This window comes from Odontomachus brunneus, unplaced genomic scaffold (assembly GCF_010583005.1).
Source record: "Odontomachus brunneus isolate Ranch 3 - 2012 unplaced genomic scaffold, Obru_v1 Obru_scaffold_030, whole genome shotgun sequence".
NCBI lineage: Eukaryota > Metazoa > Arthropoda > Insecta > Hymenoptera > Formicidae > Odontomachus > Odontomachus brunneus.
The window spans coordinates 1,051,955-1,071,597 of NW_022639480.1; the positions used below are offsets into that span (position 1 = coordinate 1,051,955).

At 45.0% G+C, this 19,643-nt stretch overlaps 1 protein-coding gene across 1 annotated transcript in view; it reads left to right on the top strand.

Annotated features, from left to right (window-relative positions):
- The window catches only part of LOC116843126 (tyrosine-protein phosphatase Lar), a 754,320-nt gene that overhangs the window by 17,210 nt on the left and 717,467 nt on the right, over nt 1-19,643 (top strand). Inside the window, exon 6 of the mRNA XM_032813222.1 lies at nt 19,405-19,530. The gene's annotated coding sequence lies outside the window, so the exon portion shown is untranslated. The remainder of the gene's footprint in view (nt 1-19,404; nt 19,531-19,643) is intronic.

Genomic DNA, 19,643 nt, shown 5'->3' on the forward strand with positions numbered 1-19,643 from the left:
CGTTTTTTTCGTTTTATTCCTTTTATGATTATTTTTCGAAGATAATACTTTAGCACAATGTTAGCACAACTTAGCACAACCTAGCACAATAAAAAAAATTTCGAAAATCAAAAAGTGGGGGGCTACCAAAAAAAACGGTTTTTTCCATTTTTCTCGCTCATTTTTCGTATTAAAAATTTATAATTCGAGCACAATGTAACACAAACCTAGCACAAATCAGCACAACTGTCAAAATTAATAAATTCGAAAAGTGGGGGGCTAACTTCATACAGGCGTTGACTTGCCGTGAATCTGATCCCTCACAAAAAATTTTGTTTGTGGTGTAATGAATGGAGTATAAAATATTTGCGTGTTATTTTCGAAGAACGCATAAATAGCGCATAATTATATAATTTTGCAGTGAATTTCAGATTAGGTGGGATGGGCTAGCTAGGCAGACATATCGTCGCTGCGATATTACGCTTGACGTAATAGTAAATTCACAACGTATTCTTAGGGCAATTACAGTAATAGTATCGTTAGAATCATATTATCATAAATTTTATTATACCGGAGTATCGTATTCGCCAATACAATTTTGATGTAATGAATTTTTGACAAGATTACGAATTTAGCGGTAGTTTCCGCACGCTACGGGGCGAAAGGTTTATCGATATCCGGATTATACGTTGTAACGATGTAAACGGCAAAGAGCATGGCGAAGAGAGCGGCGCGGGCCAGTCAGTCGGGGTCGAAACGCGAAGTGTGGGTAGAACTCGCCGCCGGCGACGGGATCGGTTTTCCGTCTTCCTCGGGACACGTCGCTTTATTGCGCGTCGTCCAATAAATTAGCGACGTCGTATAACGGCGTGTCGAGAGCCACGCGTTAACGCGATACTTTTGCCGTCGTCGTACAGTCGGCCGGCGTCGGAGGAGAGCGAGAGGCATTAAACGGCTTTGGGGACGAAAGAGGAATAGTCGCGGCTTCCGATCGCGCACGATCGGCTAACGGCCATAACTTTCCTTATCGCGTTCGGGGTTTTATCGCGCGCGTGACGTACCCTCCGGGGACTTTTTGCCACTCGCCGTGTCAGTCGTCGAAGAAGACCATGAGGGACCAGAAAGGGCGTTGCGACGCGGCTCACGACATCCATGCCGCTCTCGAACCCGATGCTCGTTCCTGTGGGATAAGGAGAATTTCATCTCTACGCAGGATCGGTCTCGAGTTCTCTCACGCCCCGAACAAATGAGTCCGCCGCTTTTTCCTCCCTTTTCTTTTCATCTCGGTCATATCTTTTTCTCTCTCTCTTTTTCTTTCTCTGGCTACCGTGTGTTCTCTTATATACACATTGTGTATATACACTGAGAAAAAAATTTTTGGCATTTGTAACTATAATTACACAGAGAAGTGATTACAAATTATGGTCAAGGAAACTATTTTTTCATTAAATTCTATTATAATGTTAGTGATAATATCTTTTTATGGCTTATTACTATTGCGGTTTTGGAATGAGAGATACGGGGTTGAGGGTAAAAATAACTATTACTTTTTAGATCAACCATTTTTTCTGTCTATATATAGTGTGTATATATATATTCTTTTTTATATCTCTCATCGATAAATTCTCTTCTTTCTCTCTTTCTCTCTCTACACACACACACACACGCGCGTGCGCAAAGTTTCTTGTAACTCGTATCACCGGTTCTTACATCCAATTTCTGTCTTCCACTTCTCGAACGACGATATCAATTTTTGATTCATTTCTCATAGAAACGAAGAATCCTGTTTTTTCTCCCTTTCCACCCTTATCCGACTCTCTCTTTCGGCGATAATTTGTGATTCGCATGATGGACGTTCGACATTTCTCTCGGACGAGTAGTTGGAATGATTCTGAGGTGAATGCGTTCTAAAATTATCATATCACTAAGGAAGCTCCGGGTCAGATATCTATTAATTATTTGCCGATCGATGTTAACCTTTGAGATCACGAGGAAGAGTTGTTAAATAATTTACCTGATCATTGATGCATCGCCTAGAAAGCTCGTTTAAGAAGAACAGCGTCATGTTTTTTTTGGTTCTTTATACTTATTTATTGACCACTTCGTCAATATATTCGTTCTATTGAGAAGTCATAAATACGGTTCTGCGCATATGAATATCATATTACATTTACTCTGTAAATAGTGTTCTGAATATTGTCCGGAATTAAATCGAACGGCGAGTTTTTACAATAAGATTGGTCTTTATAAAGTGTCATTTATTTATTGAAGCTTTCATCATAATGTCATTTTCATCAATAAAGTAGAAGTTTGCAAAGTTCGCGGAGCAGGAAACACTGCGTAGTTGCTCGGCTTCAATTCGATATATAGATTCGCTTACGACAGATGATTCCATTTCCAATCCTTGGATATAGGTCGCGTTTTGAAAAATAGCTGCTTTAGCGGATTGCGTTAAAAAACATTTGTTTTCCACCGTAGCCAATGTATATCGAATGATTTTTCATCAAGCTCGGCAATTCGTCGCTCGAAATGCAGCAAAAATATTGCAATTTCACATTTTTTTTCGCCAGGATTTATCAGCACTGCGTACGCTTCCGTATTTGGCGGGATAGCTGTAACATCTGCGACACGTCTCTCGTCAAAAAGCCGCGCTTCGATGTAATAGACATGGCTGCTACCATGTTGCTGCGTTGTCCTATCGTCGCGATATGTTTGACGGAGATTTCATTCGCGAGATATTTCAAATGTACTCCTATTGTGTTTTGGATAAAATGTATGCGTATTTTTCCGGATAGCCATCGTTCCCGCACGAGTCGCGAGTTAAAATGAAAAGTCGCGCGCGCGCGATAGAGATGTTGGATATTAGATAAAAAACTTATTTCTTCGCTTGCGAGAGAGAAGCAAAACGATCGAACGGCACAAATTCAGCTGTCGATATAGATATCGCGATCGACACGATACGTACTCGGCTAACGCGATTAGTTTTCTTTACCTATCCAGCAGTGGTTAGCAGTCTCGCGATGCCGTTGCGTTCTCTCGTCGTCGACGTCGCCATCGTAACAATCGCGGCGTCTCGCAATCAAGTATCCGGCGAAAGGGGGGGATGAGGAACGGCCGAGGAAAATTCGGTAAAAACGTTTCGATTCGCGACGTCTGTTCGCTCGCCTCGAACAGGGAATTTCCGTCTGTGTGTGCCTATATGCGAAGAATCGAAGATCCAGGCCGAAAGGATAGATGGATGAGTTGCCGCACGCGCGCGGGCGCGCGTGCAGGTCGTGTGTATCTCGGCAAGCATTGTGTGTACGTGTAACGGTGACGAGCTTGCGGGTATAAGCAGAAAGCCGCGTGCGGTGCTCTGTGGCCCTGCCTTCGGTAAATGCATGCCCTGTAAATTGCCTGGCATTTAATTACCATGAGTAGGCAGGCCGCGCACGCTAAAGCCAAGAGCCCACTCCGCCCTGCTCCTTCACCCCGTTCTAGTCTCCTCTCTCCCTTTCTCTCTCTTTCTCTCTCTCTCTTTCTCTCTCTTTCTCTCTCTCTCTTTCTCTCTCTTTCTCTCTCTCTCTTTCTCTCTTTCTCTCTCTCTCCTCATCGGAGCGCGAGAGGCGGGCAGGTAGAAAGGAGACAGAGGCGTTCGCTTCCTCTGTTCGATCTAGGGTATACCACCTTTCACCCTCTCGCTCGTCTCATCGCGATGCGGCGGTTCTCCAGGTTATCCTTTCTCTCTCTCTCTCTCTCTCTTTCCCTTCTATCTCTACCTCTCTTCTTCCTTTCTCTTTCTCTCTCACTCATTCTCGCCGCCGTCGTGACTCTCCGGCTGCCTTTACGTTTACAACACGGCACGGACGTATGTGTTACGAAGTACCGCTAAATTAAACACCTGCTTCAGTCAAACAGTACCTACTTCGACTCACCACTCCGAGCCACGAATCAACCCGCTCGCGTTTCACTCTCTTTCTCTGTTTCTCCCCTCTCTCCTCTGAGTATCTACGTTTCGCCACTCTAATTGGGCGCTGTTGCGAATCCTTTTCTGACGTCTGAGCGACATACATTTCGCTCGACGCTCGTCTTGGAATTGCGAAAGCTGTGTGTTTTGTCCTAGACGTTTCGCCGAAGACTGTACGGAGAACGTAGTCATCGTAGTCTTCGACTATGTATTTCGGTTTGTCGTCAGACGGTTTCGTCTGGTGCACAATCGCGAGAAATTTGAGTTCCCCCTGACGTTACCCGATAAAAAAGCGAAATTAATCACCTTTCATGTGCTGGCACTAGGAGTCATTATGCAATTCCATTTCCCTTATCCGCGAATCTCTTGGCAATCTCGCCCACGTTGGTACTTTTCTTTGCTGTATGATGTACACACACACACACACACACACACACACACACACACACACACACACACCTTTAATTATAGAGCTTGAATGGAGTAACCTTTATTACTCTGAACGGAATTTCTTATTAATTATTATTACCGGAAGAGACGAACGAGAGAGAGAGAGAGAGAGAGAGAGAGAGAGAGGGAGAGGGATGCGGAGTTAAAGGCTAACACTCGTCGCGATCAATGAAATGTCAAACACGCGTCCTAGATATTATCGACGTGCCGCGATAATACCAGACATCTTCGCGATCGTGTCTCGTCGCGTTCTATTCTTCTCTTTCTCTATTATTAGTCGATCATCGACGTGGCGCGATCGCGACGAGTAAGATCAAGATACGTCTTTGACGAGGCGTTGCAACCCTTCGCCCACGTCGTCGCCGGCGCGGAGCTTAATACGACGATTAAGTGTCGAGATTGCTCATTGCGTGCACGCGCGTTCACGTGCGCCGCGAATCTCGTCGACGGTCCCAATGACGTAATTGCAAGCTGATATTTCTACACTCGCGTACGCCCTGCAGGTCGAAGATCTATTACACTGCAGAATATTCCCCTCTTTCCGACGCGCGGGTGCAAATAGAAAGGAAGAAAAAACACGTCATTCGTGTGTGTTGTGTATGAGACGATTTACACTCGAGACCCGCGATATTTCGCGATCGATTGAGTGTCATCAGATTCGAAAAAGCTGTCTTTTAACGTCAGTATCTGATAATAAATTATTGGAGAATAGGAACTATTTACGTGTAACGTGTAACAATGTATAAATAAGGAGAAAACAGAATGGTAACACCGCGACCATATTGGTCAAATTAATTATTTAGAGGTCATTAATGGAGCAACAATATTTACATAAATGATTAATTATACATATAGTTTATATACGGGTAGTGCCCGCAAAACTAAACAATTAGCCATAATTATTTGTTACCACTGCGACTAATGATTGCCCTTTAATCATCTTCTATTCTGCACTTAACGCACACGTATACATTTAGTTTAATTATGGAGATCGCGTTTAACGACTTTATTTATATTAAACGATCGTTTTGGAAACTCGCGAAATATCTCGGAATACGCGTAATATATATATATATATATATGCTGATCGCCACACTGACGAATTTGGATAACGTGACAATTTATATATACAGTTATAAGATTATACAGAGAACATAATGCAATTGTAAAAGTGATGACGGATGTCTTGAAAAAGTCTGCTTGTTAAAAATAAATGTATTTCGAGATACTAACCTCACGTTACCGACAGCTAATAAGCTGCTGCTGCTGCTGCTGCTGCTGCTGCGCCAGTAGTGATTGTTATAATAATTAATTTGTTCAAAAGTTTGCGAAAATTCTGTAAGAACCTCAAAGGCAGGAAGCTACAGCTGCGCAACTTGTTACAATCTAATAATAAGCAAGAGCAGTAGTGGATAATTAAGAGTGGAGTATTCTAAAATATTCCTGTCTGATAAGTAGAGTAGATTCCAGCGCAGCGCGCTTTGAAAGCACAACGTCAAACGTTCTCGTTCAATCGTAATTACAGCGGCCGATTAGCGCTGCCCTTTGCCGGCAAATAAAGTGCCGAAGTTCTTAGAAAACTTCCAAAATGTTTGGAATGTTTGCGTGCGGTGTGAGATGTCTCTAAACCGTCGCGCGCAACAATTTAATAGCACGTTCTCGAAAGTTTGATCACGGAGTATTCAAAATTCCCGACACGAGGATGTTCAGGTCGCCGATAGTTTCCGAGTTATCAGTGACCGTTTCGCCCGCGGAAGCGTCGAGATCGTCGTGACACTTAATTTCCAGTTTTACACGAGTAATTCTATATTACTGTCGCCTGAAAGGCACTATTAAACGCGCTCTCGTCGTATTGAGAACGTCCGTTGTGTCAGCGCGCTAAGCCGGAGCGGGGATTGGAGGAAGTTAACGATCGATCTCACCTATTACAAATTTCATCAACGTCGAATTCGCGGATCCGTCAGCAGTCTAGTTATCCTGAGACGCTAACAACGCGAGAATTCAACTGGCGCCCCGCGACGCGATGCGTTTTAATTCAGTCGTTCTCGCGAGCGCCACGAGTTCCGAGTAGACGTCGTGCTCGAGGAGTTCCTCAGGGCGGCTCTTTGGGGGTGTTTTTGATTTGTTGGCTCCCGCGGCACCTACCTACCGCTCTCGTCGAGAGAGCAGAGAGAGAGAGAGAGAGAGAGAGAGAGAGAGAGAGAGCCAAGCAGGTGGAGAACCCACGGAACGAACGAGCGGAGGTTGAGGGTCGTGGGCGAGGTGTGGGTGGTAGTGGGTGGCCTGGGTAACCGCACATTATGTGATTTCTACAGGGAGCAAGCTAACTTCGCGATTGAATTGTGCCGGCGACAATGGCAATCTGCCAGGGCACTCGACGGTTTCTCCGCATGGCATTTTCAACGTTGCTGCCACGCCGCGCGCTTTACGCTTTACAACCCGTCTATCCCGCCTATTCTCGCTCTTATTCCCTCCGTCGTCGCGATATCGCACCTCTCTTTAGGACGCACACCACTTTTTTATCAGGTGCACGATTTCGCGAGAAACGAACGATCTTCAAGTAAACTCGTTTCTCTTCACGATTCCGGGCGCGATTCTCGACGTATGTGAACGAAAAACGCGTGCTCTGCGTTTCAAAGTTGGAGTTACACACAGAAAAGGGGGGAGGGAGGGACGTTGAGAGTATCCCCGTGTCGCGCGTTCTAATGGACGACGTATTACCTCGAAAATCGCTTGGACGATTCATGCATCTTTCAGTTTCAAGATTAGATAATTAATAATGAAGGCAACATGCCTTCCGAGTATAAATTGGCATAGGATTTGAAAGATTGATTTCTGACACTCGCGAGACGCAGAGTCTCCCTCGAGAAGGTCCACTCCGCTATCCGGTTACGAGGGAAGAAAGGGCAATGCGAATGTATTACGATTTTAAGATCTGGCGAGGAGGATGCGATTGTTTCCTCATCCGACACCGGGTGGAGGAGCCCGTGTGCGCGGGTCGGCTTGGCCGGATGGACGATATTCAAATATTTACGCGGATTTTCCGTAAGCCGAGCCACGGATGTTTTTCACCCTTCCAAGCAGCTCTAGGAAATTTCCTGTAGAGACAATGTCGGTCGCGTCGAGAGAGGGAGAGGGAGAAAGAGAAAAAAAGCAGGAAAGATCGAATCTGTAAACTAGGGCGACAAAAGAGCATCGCGATCGAACAGCGCTTTCGACTTTCGAACCTGTGAATTATGAAGTTAGCGAATTATTCACTTGGAACGACATTTTTGCCGGCCTTTTATGTCCATCATAATTTGGCATATTTCTATAATACAGAGTGTCTGGTAATTTCGCACCATCTATTGAATCAAATTGAACAAAAAATTTCTCTATTATTTTGCGACCAACTACTTTTGCGGTCAACTAAAATGTTGACTTATTAATTAGAAAAGATATAACTTTTTTTTTTAGTTTGACCTAATCCACAAGTCAGTAGTCGCTATCACAGCATCGTTCATATTGTATAACGCGCGACTACTCAGCAGTCTTTTTTAATTAAGAGCTCAAATTACGATGTTGTTTGCAAAGTTGATACAGGATTTTTGTGTAAAGTTTGACTTGACCCAACTTGTGCCACACGGCTTCGTAGCGAATCAGACATTCTGTACATCAGCGAATATAATACAAATGTAGTCGAGCAGGTGAAATAAAACGACTTGCGTGTAACAAGGTTCGAACGTCGCCATGAAACATTCACGAAGTGCAGAGAGAGAGAGAGAGAGAGTGAGAGTGAGTGTATGTGTGTGTGAGTCCTTTTAGTACTTCTCGCAAATTTAATTTTTCGCAACGCGACGCTCGCCACCCTCTCGATAGGCGTGCGCGCGCCTTTGTCGCGAGATTCCGGCCGCGATGGGGCGGCGGATAGCGTGGTCCATCGTGTCAAAAGAATTTCCACTTTGGCGATCCCCTCTGGGCACAAAGCCCGAATCCGTGTCGTGCACATTCGCCGGCGGACGAATTCGATCTACGCGTGGAAGTTAAGAAGGGAGCTTAAAAACGCGTCGTCGTCGTCTCTCTCTCTCTTTCTCTCTCTCTCTCTTTCTCTCTCCGGTTTCTCTCCCGCATTTGCACACGAATGTCGCTTTGCTCGGGACTACGGGCGGAATTCCTACCCCGGTGCTCTTCCTTCAGAAGGCTCTTCGTCTTCCTCGTACGCGCGCCTTTCACTGCCGACCCACGCTCGATGAATGTGCGCTATTTGTTTTTCGTTATGCGAAATTGCTGGTCGGTATATCTCGAGGGCTCGACAAACTGCAGCATTGACCACCGATCGTAAGCAAAAGGGGCAGGCTCTTGAGGGTCATATTTAGTTTTCTCGTGAAGAGGGGTTGGAAGAAACTTCTGCCTTTAATGTATCTTTGCTGCACGCATAGATTGTCGTACAGAAGCACAAATTAATCTACGGAAAATATCGTATCGCCCCACTGATGATTTCGTCAGATTGAATGATCGCACCTTCGATTCCGAGATGCAAGGAGGCGCTGAAATCGCGTCTCTCTCTCGAAGAAGCTTGAGAAAGATCATTATCATTCCCTTTAACGAGTCCCACTGTATCAGACTTGGAAACTCCGTTCCTCCTCGTCTCCATCTACCGTGACGATACACAAGACACGAGGAAAAGAGAAATCGGTCAGTCCGGGAGCTATCTCGCGCAGGCATCACTCCGGAAATACGCGCGCGTTCGCGGAAGCGTGTAGCTTCGTCCTCAGAGGACGAGACGAATACAGAAATAACGTCTCGATGGGTATGACGCGGCGATCTTTTTATCTCTCGAATCTCCGATCCGAATCTCGGTAGTGTGTGCGGGAAAAACGGTGAGAGTGGCGGCGCAGAGGCAGGGAGGAAGGAAAAACGAAAAGAAGAGCACCGAAGGCGTCGACGTGTCGGAGTCGTCGCCGGCGTTGACGACGTCGACGATGGAGATACGATTCATCGTTCTCGGTCCGTTGCCAGCACTCGCAGCGTGCCGCCCTTAAGGCCTCGCGCCTCGAGGACTTCGATTTACCTTCCTTCCTTCCTTCCTTCCTTCCGAGGCAGCGTCACCTCCTTTAGCCTCGAGCGGAAGGCCGGATGTTGAATTATGATGAGCGCGAACGTAGGGCGTGCGTTTTCCGCCCCTTTCTCGGCGCGTCCACGCGTTCGCGGAAGGTCGCCGGTGAGATGCGGATGATCTCCGATCGAGACTCGATGATTTCATAGATCGATTGCGTCGACGACGACGCGATGTCGGAAGCAAGGGGATGCTGATGAAGTTTCAAGGTGAGCTCGGTATCGTGTTGGTATCGTCGACGGTTGTTGCGAACCTCGTCTTCTCGATTGATACGCCGAGAATGTGCGAAAAAAATGTTTGGCATTTGTACACTGAGAAAAAAATATTTAAAAATTAACAAATATTTATCAGGTAGATATCATTAACATATTTACTTAAATCAAAACTCTTCATTTAAACTGAGTATTGTTTGCTTAAACCGAGTAAACAATATTCGGTTTAAATGAAAAGAATTTTGATTTAAGTAAATATGTTAATGGTATCCACCTTATAAATATTTGTTAATTTTTAGATATTGTTTTCAGTATAACTATAAATTAAATGACCCTTTAACAATGGGAATTCTTAATTACGATTCAACAACATCGCCTTGTACGAACTAGATAACCGCTTGAGATCAGTCTGATTAGGATTGTGGGCCAAATTTCGTCGAGCTTACTATGTTACTTTGTGTTTCGACGATGATAATATCGGCGGCTTTAATTTCGCGATACACATTAATTTTGCGCGAGGTATATAGTAGATTGCGTGCGTTGAAAATACGTGCATCTCTCGCTTAAAATTATACACTTTCTATTACCGTGCTCACATTTGTATAACTATTACTCCGTGGTCGATTGCATCCCATTAACTAAATGGCGTTATAATTTATGTTAACGGGTTGGCACGCGGCTGTGGTGCGGCTCCAGTTTTTGTAGCTTGTTTTTATGACACGTGGAAAAAAATAACCCATCAGCTGAAGAGTTCCTTCGCGTTGTCTTCTTCATAACGGACAAAAATGCTCACTGCACCGTGTGGCTTTCGATACTTTTATTATCCGCATGATTGGATTACCATGGACGATTGAATTATCGCGAAATTTTCTCTTCCGCAAAAATAGACGTATTCATATTTTTATAAGCTCCCTCGCGTGCCCCACTAATGCCCTCGAGATAGCGAGACGTGAAAAAATGTTTAAAATATGATATGAGATTATTTCTCCTAATATGAGAAATAAAAGTGAAGAAGTAACGAATGATTTTTCGCGTCGCGATATACTACGGCTTCAGCATTGAAGGATGCTGTTATTGTTGTTGCGAAAATCTGATGGCGCCGATCGAACTCCGTCGTGGAGGTGAACAAGAAAAGTCGTAGAAAACGTGGCCTGGAAAACGATTCCGTGGTGGTATTGCGGTACCTACGCGTCGACAATAAAAGATCACAAAAAGCCAACGGAACTCCAGCAGCACGCTCGTTGTATTTATGACCGTTTCTAGCTAAAAGTTTCCGATAGTAAAATGCGATAGTGAATCATTACATTTATGCGCTTTTGATAACACGCGCTCGGGACTCGCGGAGACCCCAGTTCTACGAATTAATCTTAACACTCGATCCGCTAAAATTAAAAGTTACAGAGTTATGGCGATTTCTTATTTCTTAAAAATATGAATCTGGCCTCCCTTTTTTTAAGTAGCGTTTTGACTGCTTCAATCGCGGGAATTATTTCTAAAATCGAGGACTCTAGAATTATGCGGCGGGCAATCAGAACTCTAATTATTTCTTTTTAATCTTGAAAATAAAAGGTTAATTTCACGTATGCCTTCACACCGGTATAATTTAAATCGTTGATACCTGCACGGCGTTTTACGCGTCACTCAATCTGCGCGTGTTTTTGCGATTACATTCGCAAATGAAAAAAATTTCTTCAAATCAGCGCAATCGAATGGGAAATCCGCGATCGCATAATTGATCGTTTTATAGAAATCAATGTATATTATATAAGTCAAGGCGTCCATATAATTTTAGTTTCTAATATATAAATGAGAATTCTCTTTCTCTTATAGATTTTCATGGATTGAGAATTTATGAAAATTCCTGATTGGAATTTTACGATGGCGAAAATATTTAAAATTTTTCGCGAGCGAATTAATATCCTCTCAATGGCGATCCTCAATTTTTATTTATTCAACCGTCAGTCGGTTCAAGGGACTGTGAGTTCAATAATTTCACATTTTATTCGGCACGGAAAATAGCACGCGCGATTGTACACTACGACCAGGATCGATTCCATCGATCATTTTCTATCAAACGAGCAGCGAAGCGTGGGCATTGTTACGCGTTTGCGTTGCGTAGTTGCAGAAAGCAATTACATATTTACGATAATTTACTCGGCGATATGTTCACTAATAACATGCCAATCGACAGCGCCCGCGCAATTTACTAAATATTTCAGCGATTCCGATTGAATTCCTAACGTCCATTTTCTCCACGAACCACTCGCAATCGCTGATTGTCGCAATGGAAGTTTCATTTTGGAACAATTTATTAGACTGATTATCATCGCACACCGGGAATACCTGTTAACTATTCCGAGCAGCGATCCTCTTGTAAATGCCGTTAATATTTGAGCAATCTCACGTAATTCGCGTCGTGGAGTCGATATTTTTCCGAAGATTTATGCATGACCTTCGTCCATCTCTTACCTGATTCGTAGACGGAAACGACGGTCGTCGAGAAAACGCCAGCATCATCGGATCTTGTACGTAATTTGACGCGCGGCAGAGACGATAGGCTCACTTTCTGATTAGATTCTTTTGTGATTACACGAATGACGATTGATTTATTCCGATTGTTGGCTCGTCGACTGTCTCAGTGAAATAAGATTTTAGTCGATCAATGCCCGACGTTGTCGTTATCTCGTCGTCTCGTTTACTACCTTTGAAGGGGGAGAGTTGACTTTTGATTTGTCTCGAAAAAGAAGAGGAAGAAGAAGGAAACGATAGCTCTCGTGTGCGGGGATATGCGCGGCGTGGAGGGGTGGGAAAAACGCGTGCCGTATTTCATCGTTTAGCCACCCTTTAACGAGAAGCCGGTGTATCATTGTACTCCATTCGAGTATTAACGCCCTTCGGCGAGCGGGGGGTTGGCGGACTTTCCGTGTATACTTGGCACGTAGTTTGGTATCAATAAATTTCCATGCGCGGGAAACGGATTACGTTTTATTACCCTTGTGGTCTGGCAGTAGATTATGGCGTCGAAGTATAACTATTCCGGTAACAACTCCGGCTCGGCGGCTTTTGCGCTCGCGGGAGAGAAAGAGAGGGGGAGGGGCGGGAGGGGGGGAGGAGGAGAGAACAGCATGAGAGAGTTCGGGGGGATAATCAGCGGGCATAGTCGCAAACAGTCGCGAAATGTGTTGGGTGATATAAGCGACCGGGGAGGCATTAAACGCGCGATGCCGAACTCCTACAAAACGTCGCGCTAATGGGAAATCGATTGTCGAAATAGCTTTCTTACTCGGCCGGCCGTTTTGGCCGCGTTGGCCGCCGAGAGCGAGAACGTCTCTTGTCCTTCCTGAAAAGGACGGAGACGCCTGGCGCGTGTTGTGTCACGTACATCCAATGCGGATATTACTTGCTCTTTAGCTCTTCTACTTGTGACGTCGCGTATCCCCGAACTCGCGTATTTTCTTCGGATAGACATTAGCGGTCGAATCGATGGGAACACGAACTCCCTTTTTATCCACGCGAAGGCAGCAGCAAGTACTGAGCTACGTAAGCGTGAAACTTTTCATTAATAGCGGGAGATATCGGAGGAGCGACGGGGAGAAAAATTGATCGCGATCGTATTCTACCACCTTTCCGCGTTGCCGTTGAGGACAATCGAAGCTGAGAACGAAACGCCGCGGAATGTTACGTTGTTTCTTCACTCGAGGAGACTCGCAATTCTGCGCTCCTCTACTTATAAAAAGCGTCGAACCGTCGATAACGGCGAAGTCCAGGAGAGAGATCGCCGAGATCGATGGGTGTTTCACTTTCCCTGAACACCCAAGTTTCCCCTCTTCAACGTAACCCTTTTCTTAACGCTCGATCGACTACCTCGCCATTTAGAAAATCACGGGTCCAATTTTGTCGACCTCAATATTCGACAATCTATTACTGCAGAATGTCGATTTACTGCTCGATCACCAAATTCTATAGTAATGTTCACCGTAAAATTTTCTCCGTGCGTGAGCGCGTTAACTTAAACACTCGCGAGGAAAATCGTGGATCGAAGGCGGGAAAAATGGGCGGAAAAGGAGGTCGTGAACGGCGCACCGCGACGACGGGAAGGAGAACGCAGGACGGATGAACTCGAGAGCACGGAAAATGCGACTACTACTGCGGGGAGATAAGTGTCGCAACAGGGAATACGAAGTTCCTCTCGCCGGCGGTCGCGTCCGCGTCGCCGGGTCGCGGCTTCCGCGAGCGAGCGAGCGAGCAAGTTCGTTCTCTCCGCGGCAGAGCCATACGTGATCTATACGGGCCGCACCGCTCTCTACCCTATCTCACCTTCTCTTCTCTCCACCCCCGAAACCCACACCCTCGTGCAGTAGGGTGTCCCGTAGCCCCCAGAGTTGGCGCGCGCTATAAATTTCACGGCTGAAAATCCCGCGTGATATATATACACGCGCGGGCGCACGCTGCACTGTATGTACGCCGCGATATATATCGCGTATCTGCCTCTACACCTATCTACCCATCCACCCACTCACCTATCCACCTACCCCGTAGAAACGTAGGATGAGATGGACCGGGACGGAGGGAGTGGGAAGGACAGCAGCGGCATGAAGGGCTTGGCGTAAGGTGGTTAGGTGCCGGCACGCGGGTTAGGTAGGCAGACAGGTATCTTGACTGCGCGTTTAGGCTAAGGTTACGTGGCCGAAGGGTGTAGCCCGGGGTGAGTTACACCGGTTACACGTTGCAGTTCTTAGGTGTTCGGATGATTAATGAGGGCTGTTTCGCGTGCGCACGTCGACCGTGCGCGACTCGAGCTTATTGGTATGTATCCGATATCATCCATGCTTTATCGTGAACGCAGTTGTGGCAGCCCCGTCGAGTCGACGGGTCGATTTTCGAAAATAGTTTGTTATTTGATTGGGGTTGATTGTCTTTCGATTAAATGTCACAAATTTTTAACGTCAAGTTTTTAACATAAAATTGTGACGCTCTCTTTATTTCTTTTCATTTTCTCTCTCTCTCTCTCTCTTCGCCGCTTCTCTTTACCTTTTTAAGAGACTCCTTTATGTGTTATTTCCTTTATTTTCATCCGCGTGCCGGTTGTGTGGTCTCTTTACTCTCCTTGCTTTCGAGTTCTGATCATTCCAAAGTTATTGCGACAGTGGCGGAAAACCGCGAGTAACCGCAATGGGAATAATGGCGTGTGCGCTCGCGCAAAGAAAGCGAAACAAGTAAATAAACAGGTAAGAAGCGAGAGACGGCTAGATAATATCGAAGAGCCGGAGGAAGACGGAGACTAACGAGAACGAGACGGCACAAACATAGAAGTACGCTACACGTCGCCGGAAGTTGCGGAAGCGACGCTTTATATTATCCATGTGTCTACCGTGCACGCAGCGGAAGCTGGTCGCTGTGTGTGTGTGTTACCCCGTCTTCCATCACGAGCGAATTGAACAAATGCCGAGAGTGTCCAGACGCGGCACTGTTTATTATTTGTTTTCGCCGTTATTCTCGTCTGTCTCGTTGCCATACACCTGAGAAACTGAGCTCCATATTTGCCAAAAATCGCGGGCCACCGTGGTTTCCTGCTGGGCGATTTAATTCTGGACAATTTCATTGCACCGAACACGAATCTAACGCTGTGAGAAAGGATCAGATTATTTACATTTCATTTTTTATTCCGCTATATTGAGGCGACAAAATTTCCCAATTTCGGAATATTTCACAAAAATTATATATTGTGCTCTAGATTTGTCTCCGCAATATGTTTGTAGAACGAATTGAGATGAACATAAAAGTTCTATACCGTTTCGCAATTTTCGCAATAAATCTCTAGATATTAACTAAAGAAAATTAGTAAATGACTACGCGCGTTATGGTAGAAACTATTGCCGAGACAAAACTGTTGTTATTTTCACTTAAAATTAAGAAGCAGAAGAAGCGAAGATACCATTCCTTTACCGGAGCTGCAAATTTTCTTAAGAAAATCTCCGTCTGTCGGAAGCATCTTAAAAAGTCTCTGAACTAGGATAAACTAGGTCAGTTTGGCCAAATCCGGCGCAAATCGGCGTTGCGGATAGCACTCGAAAAAATCCGGAACAATGGGCGAGAAACCGGGACTGTTTCGGGAAGAACGGGACGTCTCTGGTCGTCTCAGTTGACTTTCCGTCTCATTCCCGAGCATATCCACAAAAAAGTGGATTAACCTCGATATCCAGGTCTTTCGAAAATAGGGTCTTTGAATAATCTCCGTGTTTTGGACATTCGCGGCTATGAAGACAACGCTGTTGCCGGTGCATATCGCCGCGTATCTTTCGCCGGACAACGCGTGTTACGCGGATACGCACACGTACACGCATGTATACCCCCGGCACTTCCATGAATTTTCGATAATCCAAATTGGATTCTCCTATTGGGTGCGCGCCGGCGGTTCTCGACCGTTCTCGCTCTCCATCGGCCGCGGCTTTCCTGCAAAATTGTTTTCTCCCCCTCTCCCCCTCCCCTCGAAAGTTACGAATTCGCCCCCGATCCGTGGGAAACGCCCGGCACACCATCCCACGCTATCCTCGTCCGCTATTCTCTTTCTCTCTTCCTCCCCTCTGCCGTTCGCTCGCTCTCGTTCGTCCGTTTTTCCGGAATTTCGCCCAGCGTCGGTCGAAAACGCAGGCAAATGCGGATCGTGACTCTGCCTCTAAAGACCTCCTCGAAGCTGCAGATTGTTGGAAATAAAAGAGGAATGACTGGCAATGTGTGTTCCAATGCGTTGTCGACCATTTCGGCGGGTGGCGACCGCCTGCCGGCATCGGTGGTCGATCCGACGGCGAAGTAATGTTTAATGGCGAAAGAGAGTTTTATCGTTGACCGGAAGACACCGTTGCGCGTCGGGGGGATCGGATTAAAGCCAGAAAAGCGAAACTTTGCTGTGCTAAATCATCGGTTGTTTCGCCCCGGCCCGGTTTTGTTTTATCTCACGCGCCGGTTCATTTTATTTCGCGCATCCCCACGATCTTGTTGCAGCCGATTTTACGTGCCACCGCATTTGTTTGCGAGAGAAATGGCTTTTACATGTAATTTAATTTAATTTGATTTATTTACAGTTAGCCGTCGCTGATTCACTTGGTCATTCATTAATTGCATTATATCCTATTCCGGTATGATTACGTGTACAGTTCCATTTCGCGTGTCGTCAATCTACGCCGAGTAAATGTGTGTAGATTGATTCTACGCGGGCTTCGTTCCTGCAACTTTTAAACTTTCAAATCAGTTGGACCAAAATATTCAATAATTGCGCAACAGGATACTAGCTTTTCGGGCAAGTATCTGTCGGGAGAGAAATCATCTGTCGAGTGCGTATTCGCTTGATTGGATGAGTTCGACTATTCTCTATACACTCAGCTCCGCGGCATGCCTTACCATTCGATAGATCGACACTCACTAAAAATGTTCCATCAGCCGCATCCGTTTCTGGCCGCGCGTTTCTCGCGACTGCTGATTAATTGAGCAAGCGGAAACGTGTTCGGAGCAGAGGTGATGTTTTGATGTTGCTTCACGTTTTTCGCATGTATCAGCAAAGAAGATCATTCGTTCACGTATAATGCGCAATCAACAAAACAAAGTAAATGTTAAAAAGGGACAGAGATATTGAGTTTAATATAGAAAATAAAAGTACATAAGACGAATAACTTGAGTAAGTAAAAGAGATTTTCTAACATATAAACTCGATACAAACAATTCATTATTACCTGTTGATTACGCGTTACACGGATAACCGTCTTTGCGACGCGTACGAAACGTCGAGTTATGAAAATATCATTCCCAAACTTTATAAATGCAGTCTCATTTCCTAATACAGTAATATTGAAAAATTTTAATTAGGCATATCACATATAAGATGTCCGTGCATAATTATTGTTGATTATTCAAGAAATTGACAATTCCTCAACAGTTATGATGCACGAATATTTGATGTATGATGTGTCTGACTGAAAATTTCTAATGTCACTATATAAGAGAAAGGGATTGCATTTATGAAACTTGATTCGCGCTTTTTGGGTCAATTAGGACACAATCATGAGAAACAGTTAGAAAGATGAATGTAGCCGGTGGAAAATTTCTAGTAACTATCGGTCTATCGAATCTGTCGGGTCGAAATGCTACTAAGTGTATAGGGGAGGAGGTTGTAGGGGCTGCAAGTGGCGACAATAAACGCGCGCGCGTCATCGATCTTCCTGGATCGAGCGGTCGCCATTGACACACCGATCGACATATCCCTCCGCGTTTTACACGTCAATTGTCTGCTGAAAGTGAATCTCGTGCGGAAATGTCGGGAGCATCGAGGATAGCGATGTGCGATCGTCGGGACATGTCGTAAGCAGCGAATGATCTCCTCATTTTTCGACATGTGTTTCGACCGGTGCTTTTCGCGACGCGTCGAGCCGGCATTTCTTACACTCGTTGTTGTCGCCGTTTCACTCACGCAGTAATAGAACCGGACAACCGACGGATTTGCTAATCGATAATTAGAAATTCGGCGACAATCAGAGAAGGGGAAAGATGAAATGATAGCAGAGATATACTCGCAAGCGAACCGAGTTAGGTTAGGTTAAGTTAGGCGTCAGTCCGTTAGTGAGTATATTACTTATACGCGCGTAATTTTGACACGTCACTCTTTCATTTCTTTAATTCGCGTGAAACATTTTTATATTCTCTTCTTTGTTTCTATATTTACCGTGACGGACGTCGGAAATTTATACGGCGGCATTTATAACGGGCGCGGCCGACAGTCCGGCTAATGAACAACGAGAATAGCGCCTGTAAGCTCCACGTGTGTTCCCGCACGCGTCATTTATTCCGATTTTGCTGCGCTACCGAATACCCTCGAACGCGGGCTTTCAAACGCGCCGTACTATCGGATATCCGAAACTAATTTTCCCCAAGAACTTGGCGATAATTTTCCAAATTGATGGCGTTTTCTACACCATTTTCCCTGAAATAGAGCTCTTGCCTCGTCTTTGAAAAAAAAAAAAATATATGTATACACACACACGCACGCAAATATACATACAACAGCGTGACGGAGAATTATTGAAGCGATAATCATTCTTACATGTGTATCGGCTTTCAGAAATGGAGAAGCGTTTCTCGATGAAACAAATCGTCGTGTCAATGTCCCATTAAAAACTCACATTTCAAATATAAAAATTTGTAGAAAACAGATTTATTTTTGCGCTACAAAACTTGCAAGAACAATGGAAAAGCTGGGCTCATCTGTCGTGAATTGCTATTCGCAGATTACAGCCCGATGTGCGACGTTCGAAGTTTTCGGCATACTTTCCGGACAGTTTCTTTTTTGTTCTCAATCGTGACTGATGCGAAAAAGTTGCTGGAACATTGGGTGAACCCGACACGGGGAGGAAATCTTAGAAGCCGCAAAGGAGCCGCGAACCAGCTCTAAGACTGTGTCTTTTCGTGTGAAGCACGGTCTTAATTTATTTAAAGTTTTGAGTAATTAAACACTGCGCGGTTTCGTCTCGCTCGTCCTATTTCTTATAATCCGACTATTTCTTATAATCCGACTGTAAAACCGGACACGGTTTAAAAAGGCGAAAAACGGGATAGAGAGAACAGTTCGGTCATGTATCGGTCGCGATATGAGCTAATAGTTTTTCTTTATTGCTTTTGCATATTTCTAAATCCATTGTTACAATACCAATAAGGAAACTTGCTTTTTGTTACAGATCTAGTGAAGATCGCGATCGCACGAATACGGGCCTCGGGATGCTGTGTCGACGGACGCGATTGCTGTATTTTTTATTGCAGATCTGCAGCGGAATGTGACTGGATTTGAATATACGATATTTTGAGTGAGTTAGAGAGAGAAAGAAAGCTTTTAGGTGATGGTTGTTTGTAGAATTTCTAGGAAATCAATGCAATTTACTTGTAGTTTTCGTGCTGCTCGAAATAATCATTACTTTCT